General features: G+C 46.9%; 1 protein-coding gene and 1 long non-coding RNA gene across 2 annotated transcripts in view; both read left to right on the top strand.

The window, feature by feature from the left end:
- The window catches only part of LOC144802321 (HORMA domain-containing protein 1-like), a 1,664,778-nt gene that overhangs the window by 964,034 nt on the left and 686,288 nt on the right, over positions 1-14,456 (top strand). The gene's annotated exons all lie outside the window — the stretch shown is intronic.
- On the top strand, positions 13,439-13,966 carry LOC144807873 (uncharacterized). The gene is made up of 3 exons (XR_013606488.1): positions 13,439-13,512; positions 13,608-13,677; positions 13,766-13,966. It is a non-coding gene; the product is annotated as an uncharacterized LOC144807873 (long non-coding RNA).

The raw sequence follows: 14,456 nt of genomic DNA, 5'->3' as shown, positions 1-14,456 counted from the left end.
TCGCATGCCAGCACAACCTCAACATCATCTCTTACGCCGACGACACCCAGCTGATCCTCTCCCTCACCAGAGACCCCGACACCGCCAGAACCTGCCTACACGAAGAGATGAAAGTCGTCGCCGAGTGGATGAAGGACAGCCGCCTGAAACTGAACTCGGACAAGACGGAAGTCCTCATCCTGGGATCTTCGCCCTCCGCCTGGGACGACTCCTGGTGGCCCCCAGCCCTGGGCACCGCACCCAAGCCAACCGACCACGCACGCAACCTGGGCTTCATCCTGGATCCCTCCCTCTCGATGACCAGACAAGTCAACGCCGTCTCCTCATCGTGCTTCAACACCCTGCGTATGCTTCGCAAGATCTTTCGCTGGATCCCGACCGAGACCAGGAAGACTGTCACCCAGGCACTCGTCACCAGCCGACTGGACTACGGAAACGCCCTCTACGCCGGAACCACAGCCAAGCTACAGAAAAGACTCCAGCGCATCCAGAACGCCTCCGCCCGACTCATCCTGGATGTCCCCCGACGCAGCCACATCTCCAGCCACCTGAGGAACCTGCACTGGCTCCCCGTCGACAAGAGGATCACGTTCCGGCTCCTCACCCACGCACACAAGTCTCTCCACGACCTGGGCCCCAAGTACCTCAACTACCGCCTGACCTTCTATACGCCCACCCGCCAGCTACGGTCCACCAGCCTCGCCCTCGCAGCCGTACCACGCATCCGAAGAGCCACCGCCGGAGGAAGATCCTTCTCTTCCTGGCTGCCAAGACTTGGAACTCCCTCCCCATCCACCTTCGGCTGACCCAAGACCATATCGCCTTCAGGAAACAACTCAAGACCTGGCTGTTCGAGCAGTAGCATACCCCTCCCCCCAAGCGCCTTGAGACCCTCCCAGGTGAGTAGTGCGCTATACAAATGGCATGATTGATTGATTGATTGAGGGGTGGATGGATGAATGCATGGGTGGATGGTAGACTGTGGGTGCTTAGAGCATGAATTGATGGATGAATTCGTGGGGAGGTGCGTTTGTGCACTGCTGGATGGGTAACTGAAGAAACTGTGAGGCCAGAGGCCTAACGGCCCCCAAGGCCTGAAGTGCGGTGTATTCGCCATTTACGCTGGCTTGTGGCCTATGTGTGTTTGCAACAAGGTGACCCGTTGCCACCGAAGGTGCTGCATTTTCTGTATTTGCAAACACAACAATGATGGACAGAATGTGGATCAATGTCACACATTCACCCCAGTCCAAAGATCTGGGCCCAAATCCATTGTTTTTCCACTCCACACCACCCTGGGTTAGACAATGGCGATATGCAAATCAGCGCTGACCCTGTGCCCCATGGGAACAGTCCAGTCCGAACTACAAAAGCCATGTCCTACATTCTGTCCATCAACTGTGTTTTTTGTAATTTTCACCCCGAGTGGGCTGGGTATGCTCAGACGTGAGTCCCAGGCTCTCCACACCACTGGAGTCAAGCTATCCAGGCTGAATGAAGGCTGATAGCCAGAAACCGGTCCTTGGATGCTTGATTCCGGTCTGGGAAAGACAGGGCTTGGCAGTTCGGACTGGACTTTTCCCTTGAGGCAAAGGGTCAGAGCTGATTTGCATATAGCCAGTGTCTAACCCAGGGTGGTGTGGAGTGAAAAAAACGATGGATTTAGGCCCAGATCCTTGTACTGGGGTGAATGTATGACATTGTTCTACATTCTGTCCATCAACTGTGTTTTTTGCATTTTCTGTATTTGGCATTTAGTCGGTTTATTGGAAGTAAACCAAGACTCTTGCCTCAGAATGTATTGTTGAAGTGAATGCTTACAAATTAAATCCTCGTTTCCCTGTGACTTAGGAATATAAGGTCACCTCCCAAGGCACCATAGAGATGTATGAGTGGGAGTCCCACAGGTGAGGGCCAGTCTCTCCCCTGAAAGTGTAGTTATCCTCTTCTCCACCGGATGTGATTTCACGCTATAGATTAGTGATGATATTTAAAAACCCTGAACGCTAGATCTCTGCAACCCGCCCTTTCACCGCCTGCCTCTCCATTCAGATCCTCCTAGTTATCAAGCCAGATAGACATCCACCCATTCATACACCACCACTCCACTCATCCTTTCATCCACACAACCACCTTTCCATCCACCACGCATAGAATCACATACATCCACCTATTTAGCTCCCGCCCACCTGCCCAGGTATCACATCCCCTACCCAGGCGTCCTTAAACGAGAGAAAAGCTCCAAGTGTCAGACATTTGGTTGTAGAAGTTACTCGTGGGGGAAAACCCTGAACGCTAGATCTCTGCAACCCGCCCTTTCACCGCCTGCCTCTCCATTCAGATCCTCCTAGTTATCAAGCCAGATAGACATCCACCCATTCATACACCACCACTCCACTCATCCTTTCATCCACACAACCACCTTTCCATCCACCATGCATAGAATCACATACATCCACCTATTTAGCTCCCGCCCACCTGCCCAGGTATCACATCCCCTACCCAGGCGTCCTTAAACGAGAGAAAAGCTCCAAGTGTCAGACATTTGGTTGTAGAAGTTACTCGTGGGGGGGGGGGAGAGAACTTAGAGCCCAAGGAGCGTTGCACAGCGTATGGTTGTGTTTAGTGCACGACCAGCATGTGCCGTGTGCACGTGGCTTGTGTTTTGGAAGGTCAGGCTGTGGATGGGGAGGGGGTGGCCCCCGGCTGTTCCTGGGACTTCAACCGCTGCCGTGGGGAGTTTCAAATCAAAAAACATATTATATAGTGCGCATGCGTGCAAGGACACGCATGCGCACTAAAACGGCAGAACACCGGGGAGCTTAAAAATACTTGTATGAAGCCAAAAGTACATTGTGCGGTTGCGTAGGATAGTGCGCATGCGCACACACGAGGGGGGAGCGCATACAGACGGGAAGCAGGGAACCACGGAACACCGGCACGTTTGTGAGACAAACGCATGCGTGGCTACTGTCACGTGGATCCCAATAACCGCTTTAGCCTTGTTGTGAAGGACGCAATACTCTAGCCCTTACGCGTTGTGCAAGAGCAGAGACTACTTTGACATCCGTCTTTGTGAGGGACGTGGCCTGTTATTTCGGTGAGAAGACCAACCTTTCAGCGGCCATCTTTTTGTGTGACGCCAGCCTCCCCAGCCGCCATCTTAGCGTGGGGAGCGCTGCCGCTCATCTACCACCCAAGAAGCCATGTTTATGCGGCGCGTTCAACGCTGCGACCGGTTACCGTTAGACAGAAATGAAGGACTTCGACATCATATTAGATAAATGCGCCGGTTATGGGCGCTCCTGGAAACGCACGCACGTGAGTGTGGACTAGCTGTGGATCAGGCTTCACGGGGGTATAAATGGGGGAGGGGGGGTGATAAAGATAAGAGGTGAAAAGTGACTCCCGGTTCTCTTCTCCTGTGACGATCTGCTGTTCTCTTCCACCCCGCCTCCTTCTTTAACTCCCTGTTCTCTTCTCATGTGCTGAAAAATTAGGAAAAATTAGGATGTGCTGATCTGCTGCTCTCATCCACCCACCTCCTTCTTTAACTACCTGTTCTCTTCTCTCGTGCTGATCTGCTGTTCTCTTCCACTCTGCCTCCATCTCTACCTCCCTGTTCTCTTCTCCTGTGCTGTTCTGCTTCTCTCTTCCACCCCACCTCCTTCTTTAACTCCCTGTTCTCTTCTGCTGTGCTAATCTGCTGCTCTCTTCCACCTCACCTCCTTCTCTAACTCCCTGTTCCCTTCTCTTCTCCTGTGCTGATCTGTTGCTCTCTTCCACCCCGCCTCCTTCTTTAACTCCCTGTTAACTTCTGCTGATCTGCTGCTCTCTTCCACCCCACCTCCTTCTTTAACTCCCTGTTCTCTTATGCTGTGCTGATCTGTTCCTCTCTCCCACCCACCGCCTTCTCTAACTCCCTGTTCACTTCTCTTCTCCAGAGCTGATCTGCTACTCTCTTCAACCCGCCTCCTTCTCTACCTCCCTGTTCTCTTCTCCCATGCTATTCTGCTGCTCTCATCCACCCACCTCCTTCTTTAACTACCTGTTCTCTTCTCTCGTGCTGATCTGCTGTTCTCTTCTACCCCACCTCCATCTCTACCTCCCTGTTCTCTTCTCCCGTGCTGTTCTGCTGCTCTCTTCCACCCACCTCCTTCTTTAACTCCCTGTTCTCTTCTGCTGTGCTAATCTGCTGCTCTCTTCCACCTCACCTCCTTCTCTAACTCCCTGTTCTCTTCTCTTCTCCTGTGCTGATTTGTTGCTCTCTTCCACCCCGCCTCCTTCTTTAACTCCCTGTTAACTTCTGCTGATCTGCTGCTCTTTTCCACCCCACCTCCTTCTTTAACTCCCTGTTCTCTTATGCTGTGCTAATCTGTTCCTCTCTTCCACCCACCTCCTTCTCTAACTCCCTGTTCACTTCTCTTCTCCAGAGCTGATCTGCTGCTCTCTTCAACCCGCCTCCTTCTCTACCTCCCTGTTCTCTTCTCCCATGCTATTCTGCTGCTTTCTTCCACCCCACCTCCTTCTTTAACTCCCTGTTCTCTTCTCCTTTGCTAATCTGCTGCTCTCTTCCACCCCACCTCCTTCTTCAACTCCCTGTTCTCTTCTCATGTGCTGATCTGCTGCTCTCATCCACCCACCTCCTTCTTTAACTACCTGTTCTCTTCTCTCTTGCTGATCTGCTGTTCTCTTCCACCCCACCTCCTGCTCCACCTCCCTGGTCTCTTCTCCCGTGCTGATCTGCTGTTCTTTCCACCGCCTCCTTCTCTAACTCCCTGTTGTCTTCTCCCGTGTTGATCTGCTGCTCTCTTCCACCCACCTCTTTCTCTAACTCCCTGTTCTCTTCTCCTGTGCTGATCTGCTGCTCTCTTCCACCCGCCTCCTTCTTTAACTCCCTGTTCTCTTCTGCTGTGCTGATCTGCTGCTCTCTTCCACATGCATCCTTCTCTAACCGCGCACACACATACATACAGCCACGCGCGTGCACACACATACATACAACCACGCGCACATACATACAACTACACACACACAACCGCACGAACACACACAACCACACCACACACACAATCGCACACACAACCACACACAACCACACACACAACCACACACACAACCACACACACAACCACACACACATACAACTACACACACATTCAACCACACGCACAACCACACACACAACACACACACACACAACCACACACATCTATCTATCGCCCTCACTCTATCTATCGCTCTAACTCTATCTATCTGTCGCCCTCACTCTATCTGTCACCCTCACTCTATCTATCTGTCGCACTCACTCTGTCTGTCGCCCTCACTCTATCTATCGCCCTCACTCTATCTATCTGTCGCCCTCACTCTATCTATCGCCCTCACTCTATCTATCGATGGCCCTCACTCTCTATCTATCAATCTATCTATCTATCTATCTATCTATCTGCCTCACTCTATCTGTCTATCTATCGCCCTCACTCTATCTATCACCCTCATTCTATCTATCTATCGCCCTCACTCTATCTATCGGTCATATCGCCCTCACTCTATCTATCTATCTATCGCCCTCACTCTATCTATCTATCTATCGCACTCATTCTATCTATCTATCTGCCTCACTCTATCTATCTATCTGTCTATCTATCGCCCTCACTCTATCTATCACCCTCATTCTATCTATCTATCGCCCTCACTCTATCTATCGTTCATATCGCCCTCACTCTATCTATCTATCTATCTGCCTCACTCTATCTATCTATCTGTCTATCTATCGCCCTCACTATATCACCCTCATTCTATCTATCGGTCATATCGCCCTCACTCTATCTATCTATCTATCGCCCTCACTCTATCTATCTATCTATCTATCTATCGTCCTCACTCTATCTATCTGTCTATGTATCTATCTATCTATCTATCGCCCTAACTTTATCTATCTATCGCCCTCACTCTATCTATCTATCGCCCCACTCTATCTATCTATCTATTTATCTATCGCCCTCACTCTATCTATCTATCTATCTATCTATCTATCTATCTATCTATCTATCTATCTATCTATCTATCTATCTATCTATCTATCTATCTATCTATCTATCTATCTATCTATCGCCCTCACTCTATCGCCCTCACTCTATCTATCGCCCTCACTCTATCTATCTATCTCTCTATCGCCCTCACTCTATCTATCTCATTCTGTACTCCACCACCTGGTCTTCTAAAAGTACAGCCCTGCCACTTTACATGCCTTTTCCAAAGGTGCCAGGATACAGGAATCCTGCAATGATCTATCATCTCCAATGTTGCCTTCAGAGGTTTCTGGGAGAGGGGATCTTTTAAGTGGATGCAATTTGTTTTTATACCTGACCCACTCCACAGTGTCATTTATGAGGCCAAATTAAATGCAGGGGTGCAGGTTGTCAGCTGATCGCCATGCCTGCTTCCAGCAGGCAGGTCATAGCTGCTGAGTCCGCCAGTGGTGCCAGTCAGCAGTTATTATGGACTGCATGGCCATGCGATGGGGGTTTCAGGCCAGTGGTGGATTGGATATTTGTATAGCCGTGCTGTCCTTGTGGTCCTGTCTTTTGCTGTGCTCTGCCTGTTTAGCAGAACACAGCACCACTGTTTGTAGATGGACATTTCCGAGAGTGTTCATTTCTATTACCTACAAACATAGCACGCATATTAGTAGACTGCAAGTAAAACCCCCAGAGTTTAGCTGTGCTATTGAATGGTCAAAGATCCTCTGTTCAATGGTACTCATTTTATCGACCCTAGAAGGATGAAAAGCTATGTAAACTCATGTGGAATCAAACAAGTGAACATGTGAGTATAGGAGAGCAAACACAGATCCTTGGAGTAGGCACATTAGCTCCTTGGGCCACCAGTGTAATACATAACTGTTACCATACCACATGTCCCAGTAAGATAACGGTGTTCGGACAGTGTAGTGACACACACAGTAGTGTGGTTTACTGCTACTGCCTGTCTTCAGAGCAGCCTGTGACCGAAAAGGGGGCTCTCTGTAAGCTCACTGACTCCTAGCAGTCACTGCAAACCATGCTGAGTGCTCGGGTGGCAGCTATAGAAGCTATATAAATATTACATTGCCACCAGTTGACCCGTGATACTCCGGTCCTAATGGAGCAGAGCCTTTGAAAGTCAGCAGGATAGTATGATATTGACAGAGCTCTCCCTGCCAGTGCACCTCCCTGAGCCCGCGGCGCCGGTGTATCGGTGCAGCTGACCTGCTGTGGCTGCCATTAATAAATACAATTGATGCTTCATTCGTTCTGAGCTGCCTTTAGTTTACTGTGTCTGAGAGCTGTGCAGCCGCTGCCTGGCTCCCTTCTGCTCTGTTTTCAGTTGCAGGCCTTGGCTGGCAGCTATGGGGTTAACTCTGCTCGAGCAGGAGGAGTGTTCGCCGCTGGATCTTGAAAGCGCATGCGTGCAATCACACGCATGCGCAGTACACAGGCAGTAGAGTGGGGTGCTTCAAAATACATGCAGCCAAATAAATGCATGCAGGTTTCCACGCATGCGCATAATTATGCGCATGCGTGGAAACGTGGGGGGTGTAAAGACAGATGGGGTTGGTCTATCGATAGTACACCGGCAGTAGCATTTTTTGAGTCTCGCCGGACCAGCGCAAGCGCTAACTCATGCGAGACCTAAAAACTGATTATGTGCAAAGGCTCTCTCTTGCTTGGTAGAGGCGAAGTGAGTGCCAATGTCCATTTAACCGTTGTCCTCTTATAAGATCATCATGTGTGCATTAGTGCTACCCTTTTGAACTCCGGCCATGAACTCATTTATCACCGACCACTGCCCAACCAGTCAGGTCAGCTAAGTAATCTACAGGGCTCAGGTTTTTTGCAGCTTGGAGTGCCACAATTATGAATTTAGGCCTTCTAATAGCAAAAACACAAGGAAAATCCCGTGACTGAGCAAACGAGTTACACCTCACCTGGGCCAACTTGAAATCTGTGCTTTTGACCAATAGTAAACGCAAGCTGTCGTTTCCAACCAGGTACTTTTATTTATACCACTTCATTGGACAGTTATACTTCATTTGTCATACAAAACATATTATAAGCAGACAAGACCTATGTGTAGCATAAGATCCAGGGGAGCCAGACGGATCTGGTAGCTTTCCATGACTGGCTCAATAACAGGCATGTTGACATCAAATTTTCGATGGCACAAAGTAACGAAAGGATGACCTTCCTTGATGTTGAAATTGTGAACATCAACGGGGTCCTTAAATCATCCCTGTTTAAAAAGGACACGGATAGGAACACTATCTTGCACCACATGAGTGCCCATCCCAGGAATCTGAAATCCAACCTTCCATATGGGCAATTATTGCGCATCAGGAGAAACTGCTCTGATTTGAGAGACTTCACGTCCCATGCGGAGACATTTTGCCAAGAAATGCAGGAAAGGGGGTACCCAAAAAAACTGTTGAAGCATTCTCTAAAAAGAGCGCGCTTCACCCCCCGTGAAACTCTGTTGCAAGTACGGCCTAAACCCACACTCGAAAGATTGGTCTGTGTCACCACGTTTGGACCAGATACCCACAAACTGAGAAAAGCTGTGCTGAGCAATTGGCACTTAATGGCGAACTTAGAATGCCCACTTCCTAAACCTTTGTTCGCGTATAAGAGAAACCAAAACGTAGGACAACACATCATGAGGGCGGATGTATCTCTACCAAAAAAGAAAAGTGACCTTTTGAGCCAGTGGAACCTCAAACCGATCACGGGGCACCACAAGTGTGGTACCTGTGTCGTGTGTCCAAACACTATTGAGGGCGACGAGTTCCAACATGGGTCCACTAGATGGAAACATTTGGACTTTTCGAACTGTAAAACCAAGAATGTGGTTTACCTGGTCCGATGTCCTTGTGATCTCATTTATGTGGGAAAAACTACACAACAAGTCAACACACGAATTTGCCAACATCGATCCAGGATCAAAAATAAAATCATGACTGCCCCCATGGTGGAACATTTTGTAAATGTCAACCATGATGCCAATGACTTGAAATGGACGGTTTTGCACACATTACGTCCATCACAGAGTAATGTGGATTTTGACAAAATGCTCCTTAAAATGGAAGCATATTTAATCCTGAAATTTAATAGCGTCCAGAAGGGCCTCAACAGTTTATCTGAAATCGCCAGACTTTAATCCAATAGTGCCCTGGCGCCTGATGACCGGACGGGTCTCGTCTCAGTGCTGTATACTCGTCTTTGTAATGGACAATCCCCATCTGTACAACTGCCTAGAATAGTGCGAACTACAAATCCCACAAGGCTCACCGCCTTTCCAAAAAGCTTATTGCCATGGTTACATCGATAGTATTCGCCTTGGCGATTCGACAGAACACAGGGAGCCCAGAGCGAGAGACACGAAGGTAAGCGGCGCCTCTGCGGGACCTGCCGCCGGCCTCTGCCTCACTCGCGGTCAAACGCGGTAAACATGTTAACATTCTGCTCCGTTTTTCCTTAGCGGAAACAGACCCGGGTTGAATTGTTATACGCCGGTTTTTGAATACAACGCTTATCCAGCAACTAGGACTGCTTCGCATCAACCTTTAATTTAAGGTATGTTCCGTGTTAATTAGCACAACAGCCATCTAATCTCTAAATTCCCGCTCCCGTTTTTACCAATACTATTGTTCTTGCATAGAGTGCCATAAGCTGCTCTACGTTTGAAAAAGATGTGCCGATGAGCCTGCATTCATCGTAGAAAAAACCGCCAATACTTATCTGGGAACAATTGACGGTATGTGCATTTTCAAACAAATTATTTTGCACTTTCTAGTCACCAACCTTTTAATCGGTCTAATGCCAACTCACTTTGGTTTTAGGTAGTTCCAATCCTTGGACCCTTTCTTCAATCTGCACTGCCACACTTCCAATGAATTAGCTTCCTCTAAAAGCGGTAGGTTTCCCCAGCTGAGTGTCACAATATAGGGAGACTGTCTCTTTTTCATGATGCTTATACAATTTTTCCTTCTCTTTGGCAAACTTACAGACAGAATAACGATGCCCTGATGAGAATCTGGAAAGTAATTCTCTGGATTCGAAACGCGTCGGCTAATTAGGAAAGGATAATTCACACACCAGCTACCACTGGTGACACAAGATTCTCGAATTCACTTCGCGTCTCTTTTCTAATTTCCTTTTTCTATATTTATTTTTCTTTTTGCTTTAATCAAATGCCTAAATGTAATTACCATTGATTGTAATGTATGTTTAAATGTTATCGTCTGTCTTCCATATATTGTTTGTTTAATTAATGAGTATATTGAGTTGTGCTCATATTCAGTTTTGACACTGTGGTGTATTTAAAAGTCTTACTTTGGTTTGATCTTATGCTACACATAGGTCTTGTCTGCTTATAATATGTTTTGTATGACAAATGAAGTATAACTGTCCAATGAAGTGGTATAAATAAAAGTACCTGTTTGGAAACGACAGCTTGCGTTTTCAATGTTCCATAAATATGGTTGTAACTGAGTTGTGGAGAGGCACCCTTTTCTCTGATTGCATATACTAGGCCCGGCCTCCCCACTTGTCCACTAGGGCCAAGCTCCCCTTGTACTCCTCCTTTGACCAACAGTAGTCATATTTAACTTAAAACCATCTAACCAAAAGTTAAAACGTATTATTTAGAGGACCTCCTACTCCAGCCCTGGGCATTAAGCAACAGTTTAGAATTGATTTTAAGTAGTTTTCCCAGGAATGGAACCAGATGACCTCTGTGCTATGGAGTTTTTTTTTTGCAGTATTATATAGCATGAACTCAACCCGAAGGTTTCACAGCGCTTTACATGACCACCAGTTGCATTACAGGGAGATGAAGTTATTTGCCAAGAATCACAGGATGTTTAAGCCTCCCACCAGTCTCGAACTTGGTTCCCCAGCTTCAAAGTCGTCCGCTCTAGCCGTTAAGCTACATCCTCGGTGCTAACACTTACAATGGGTTGAAAGCATGACAATCAAGCTGGCACCCATTTGGCACATGAACGATCTCAGGAACATAAATACTTGGATAGCACAACTAATGTTTACAATAACAACAGCGTCTACAACACATACCCTCTGGCCTGTGACGCACACATTTCCGGCACGGCGCTCGCTTTCCAGGTAGGAAACTGCATTAGACCTCAAGATGCATCGTCACTGGGCCATATAGTAATCAAAGCACAGGGGTGAAACTCCTTGTGCAAAGACTTTAAAAGTGTTTTATTTACGTAAACCAACACACCAAAGTGTCAACCTATTGTTTTCAAACTCCCTCAAGTATATAGTTATATAAATTAAGCAACAGTGTAAAAGAGACCATGATGTTTTCCTTATCATTTTTACATCTTCTCGGTAAGACTTTAACAAGCCGTGCACTTCCCCCGAATCAAGCAGTAGGAAGATGAGTGTATGCAATTTGTCGATTAGGACTGCCCACTATTTCGATTTTCTCAGAGTAAATGGTGGTATATGGTGCGTTTTTGCACCATATACAAAGAGCTGCGTAAAACGCTTTGAACTTAACTAAATGCTCCCAAGTCAAACATGCCTGCTCACTTCTGTGGATATCATGCACACTTGCGAGAATCAAAGGACGTTTGATAGCATTATAAGCTAAGATCACATGTAAAGCCAGTTATGAAGTTATAGGTCGCAACACGTTGCATTATAGTAAGTGTTGAAGTTTATTGCGACGACCACAGCTGACGCTGAAGGGCCGGATAGCTGCAGGGTTCACAGTTGTAAAACGATGTTACACCTTCCTAGAGTATGGTCGCTGATCACTGAGGAGGAAGAAAGTCACGGTGAAAGGCAAAGGGCTGGGAGACAGGACATAGAAGTGGGAGGAGTGGAAAGATGAAGCTATAGAGAAAGGAGGCAGATGCCTTTAGAGGAAAACAAATATATAGAAAAGGTTGTGAAAGAAGTAGCAACTAGATTAAATCTCGAAAGGAACAAAGCCAGTGGGGAAAAAGGAGCAAGCAGGTTAGAGAGAAAGGGGAGTAAATGAGGGGTAGATGAAGTGAAGGCGGGATAGAGAGGGTACAGCAAAACGCATGATAAGAGACAAGCCCGGGAGTGCTGCGTGCGTGCTCATTGAAAAAACACACTCTCCAGATTCTATGAAATGGACTGTACTGGAGAAGATCACCCTGGGTCCCCGAGGGGGGAATCTCGATAATGTTCTCAACATTAGAGAATGCAAATGGATGCATAAATTCAATACAATACACAATGGCCTGAACGAACTGGACGCCAACTATGCACAAATGGCAGGTCTGGATCCAGAATAACTGACAATCGATCTAACAAACCCAAAGTAACTTACCGTACTTTTTGAGCTTTTACCTGTGTCTCTGATACACAACTGCAATGAGGTCACCCTAATGTAGGTACATATCTCCTTTTCCGATTATCAGGAGATTGTTAGAATGCCCATATATCAACCAAAGTCAATGACCTCTTGTAATGAATATAACTCTGTTGATGTGGATTCATGGTGAGAGGGCTATAACCCTGTTGATCACTTTTTTATAACTCTGTGCGAAAATGCAGTAACTCAATACACCTATTCTAGAAAATTACTATACAAAACCAAATATGAGATGATGTAATATACAGTGTTTTCACATACTGTAGATAACACACTTGTAATATGTATGCATGCGGATTTTCACCTGTTAAGGATAGAGGGACTACGACTTGTATTATGCATCAACGCTCTGCATGTAACGTTTTTCTATGCGCATGCCCAATATCACAAAGATGACCCTTTGTCCAAATAACCACCATCTCTGTATAAATGTCGTATATCAATATAAGCTCGCCATGCATCACATTGTGAGCTCCTGGCCCCCCATTCATTTCAACTTCAGACACTTTATCATCAGTCCCTCGTAGGCTAGCAACAGACTTCTGAACACTTCCCATCTAAAGCCGCCCATTGGACACCCGAGCCGAGCCTCCTTTCCTATACTAGCATCTAGCGGCTGCACCGCGAGCAGCCACAATCAGAGTGGAGCCGACGGGTGCAGTCCGCAGCAGACGCGAAGACAAAACGAAGATAAAACGGTATGTCTTAAGTCCCAGACCGAGCCCCACAATGGGTTTCAATCAACATTGTGCTGAACGTGTAACGCTGCAGGTCGCAGCATACGCAAAGCTTTAACGGAAGGTCACATTCCCCGACCGAGTACTCATGAAGGGTTTTAATGAACATTGTGTACAACTCCATGGTTACATGCTCCGTGCACCACCATCTCTTACGATCAATCCGTACTAAGTCCTTTAAGGGCAAATTTTTATCAAAACGGTTTAATCCATGGAATGACTTCGTGTACTACACGCTACAACGGTTCAACTGGAATCTTATCTGAATGTCTGTTACATGTTTTCCTCAGAAAGACGTGCAGCATATTTCGGAAGCCCACCCCAAGAATTCCCGCCAGCATTGTATATAAGACGCCAAACAACAGTAAGTGGAACATATCTATGTGTCCTTCACTCCTAGGTAGACAACTACAAGAAATAAGCATTCCTGCCCTAATTCCCCCCCCTCTTTCCTTTTAGACTCTGACACATATTGGAGCACACCGATGCCCATGAAGCGACGTATGAATCTTTCTACGCCAGCCACCTTGTAGGTAACTTTTTGTAAATGATTCCCATTCCCAATGTTAACACATCACCTTCCAATCATTAAAACAAGGCATTGTCCTGTTTTCTAGGCTCTCCTATATGTCCTGATGAAGACCCCAACATGAGGGAAGAATAACCCTTAAACACTGGGGGTCGAAACGTAGACCGCGCCAAACCCGACACACCATAGGAACAAACGAATGATCCCAAAGTCATTGATTGTCTTGGTTGGTCAAATATTGGTCTTGTGGTGTGTTTTGTACAAAAACCTTTTTAATTGTGATACATGTTACACGTGATAAGATGTATGTAAAATGATTCTTGAAATTAAAAAATATATTTTGTGATAAATGTTGAATTAGGGTGACATTAATTTGTTTTTTGTTACCTTATGATTTGTTTCTTGAAAGAAAGTATCATTACAGGCAATGTGTTTGTTGTATTTTGGCTTCACTTTTCAAGCACTACACTCGTGCTTGTGGCGCGCTGCTGCTTGCTCCCGCAAGGTGGATGCCGTCACAAGCTCGAGTGCAGTGCTTGAAAAGTGAAGACCGATGGCTAAAGGCCCTCCTAGGGCAGCGCATGCGCGCTGCCTAGGCGAGGCCTGCATGCGCTGCCTAGGCGAGGCCTAAAAAGGACTAAATGTTGGAATCCAGCCAATCAGCTGTTAGCACCCTCTAGAACACTCCCAACAGAAGCAAGTTGTCTTCAGATTTTCACAGTACGTCGTGTGGAAGGGTGCCCTTCTGAATGCTATTCAGTTTTTCTCTTCAGCTTTCT

This window comes from Lissotriton helveticus, chromosome 1_2, assembly GCF_964261635.1.
Source record: "Lissotriton helveticus chromosome 1_2, aLisHel1.1, whole genome shotgun sequence".
In the NCBI taxonomy this organism is placed as follows: domain Eukaryota; kingdom Metazoa; phylum Chordata; class Amphibia; order Caudata; family Salamandridae; genus Lissotriton; species Lissotriton helveticus.
The sequence above is the reverse complement of the archived record's forward strand: the minus strand, read 5'-3'. Positions and strand labels throughout refer to the sequence as shown.